Genomic DNA, 2309 nt, shown 5'->3' with positions numbered 1-2309 from the left:
GATTTTCGAACCTTTTCAGACTCATCTTCAGATGGTGTACAAGAGGTTAAATGACTATTTCAAAGCGTAAGGATGGGTGCTGGCTCTGTGACAAGAAGATGGAACATGCTTTAATGCACCACCATGAGTACTGTTTATGTAGCGATTTGGATCCAAAGAAGAACTCTATATCTACCGGGACAGTATGTGTGGCTCTGTTATTAATATACACTCCTGGAAATGAAAAAAAAAAACACATTGACACCGGTGTGTCAGACCCACCATACTTGCTCCGGACACTGCGAGAGGGCTGTACAAGCAATGATCACACGCACGGCACAGCGGACACACCAGGAACCGCGGTGTTGACCGTCGAATGGCGCTACCTGCGCAGCATTTGTGCACCGCCGCCGTCAGTGTCAGCCAGTTTGCCGTGGCATACGGAGCTCCATCGCAGTCTTTAACACTGGTAGCATGCCGCGACAGCGTGGACGTGAACCGTATGTGCAGTTGACGGACTTTGAGCGAGGGCGTATAGTGGGCATGCGGGAGGCCGGGTGGACGTACCGCCGAATTGCTCAACACGTGGGGCGTGAGGTCTCCACAGTACATCGATGTTGTCGCCAGTGGTCGGCGGAAGGTGCACGTGCCCGTCGACCTAGGACCGGACCGCAGCGACGCACGGATGCACGCCAAGACCGTAGGATCCTACGCAGTGCCGTAGGGGACCGCACCGCCACTTCCCAGCAAATTAGGGACACTGTTGCTCCTGGGGTATCGGCGAGGACCATTCACAACCGTCTCCATGAAGCTGGGCTACGGTCCCGCACACCGTTAGGCCGTCTTCCGCTCACGCCCCAACATCGTGCAGCCCGCCTCCAGTGGTGTCGCGACAGGTGTGAATGGAGGGACGAATGGAGACGTGTCGTCTTCAGCGATGAGAGTCGCTTCTGCCTTGGTGCCAATGATGGTGGTATGCGTGTTTGGCGCCGTGCAGGTCAGCGCCACAATCAGGACTGCATACGACCGAGGCACACAGGGCCAACACCCGGCATCATGGTGTGGGGAGCGATCTCCTACACTGGCCGTACACCACTGGTGATCGTCGAGGGGACACTGAATAGTGCACGGTACATCCAAACCGTCATCGAACCCATCGTTCTACCATTCCTAGACCGGCAAGGGAACTTGCTGTTCCAACAGGACAATGCACGTCCGCATGTATCCCGTGCCACCCAACGTGCTCTAGAAGGTGTAAGTCAACTACCCTGGCCAGCAAGATCTCCCGATCTATCCCCCATTGAGCATGTTTGGGACTGGATGAAGCGTCGTCTCACGCGGTCTGCACGTCCAGCACGAACGCTGGTCCAACTGAGGCGCCAGGTGGAAATGGCATGGCAAGCCGTTCCACAGGACTACATCCAGCATCTCTAAGATCGTCTCCATGGGAGAATAGCAGCCTGCATTGCTGCGAAAGGTGGATATACACTGTACTAGTGCCGACATTGTGCATGCTCTGTTGCCTGTGTCTATGTGCCTGTGGTTCTGTCAGTGTGATCATGTGATGTATCTGACCCCAGGAATGTGTCAATAAAGTTTCCCCTTCCTGGGACAATGAATTCACGGTGTTCTTATTTCAATTTCCAGGAGTGTACATCTGTCAGCTTCCATTGTGATGTGCAGCTGGTAACACATCGCTGACTTATCACAGGCGATGTATGTTTATACATGGTAGTTACGAAAATTTCCCACCTGCCAGGGTAGCCGAGAGCGCTAAAGCGCTGCTTCCTGGACTCGGGTAGGCGCGTCGGCCCCAGATCGAATCCACCCGGCGGGCTAACGACGAAGGGCAGTGTGTCGACCAGTCTGGATGTAGTTTTTAGGTGGTTTTCCACATCCCACTAGGTGAATAGCAGGCTGGTCCCAACGTCCCGCCTCAGTTAGACGACTGACAGACATTTGCAACACGTTCGCACTGTTTCATGATTTACACTGGATGCAGACACCTGGGGTACACTATTTCTGTCCCGGGGGGTATGCGGTGACGGCAGGAAGGGCATCTGGCCACCCCTTAAGCATTAATCATGCCATATCAGTCTTTAAGAAAGCAGACCCTGAAACTGAGGATTAATGCTTCGAAAGAGAGAGTTACGAAAATTTACCAGCATCCAGCATGTGCTGTGCAGCTGTTGCGTGTTACAGAAATCTTCATACAAAATTATAAGATAGGCCAACTTTTCTCGGAGACATTATTTTTGTTTTTGTTTGGATGCAATGAAGTCGATGTATAGGCAAAAACTCTAATCAAAATTGGCTTTAACATGAATGCT

The sequence above is a fragment of the Schistocerca nitens genome, chromosome 1 (assembly GCF_023898315.1).
Source record: "Schistocerca nitens isolate TAMUIC-IGC-003100 chromosome 1, iqSchNite1.1, whole genome shotgun sequence".
NCBI classification, from domain to species: Eukaryota; Metazoa; Arthropoda; class Insecta; order Orthoptera; family Acrididae; genus Schistocerca; species Schistocerca nitens.
This window is presented reverse-complemented; position numbering follows the sequence as displayed.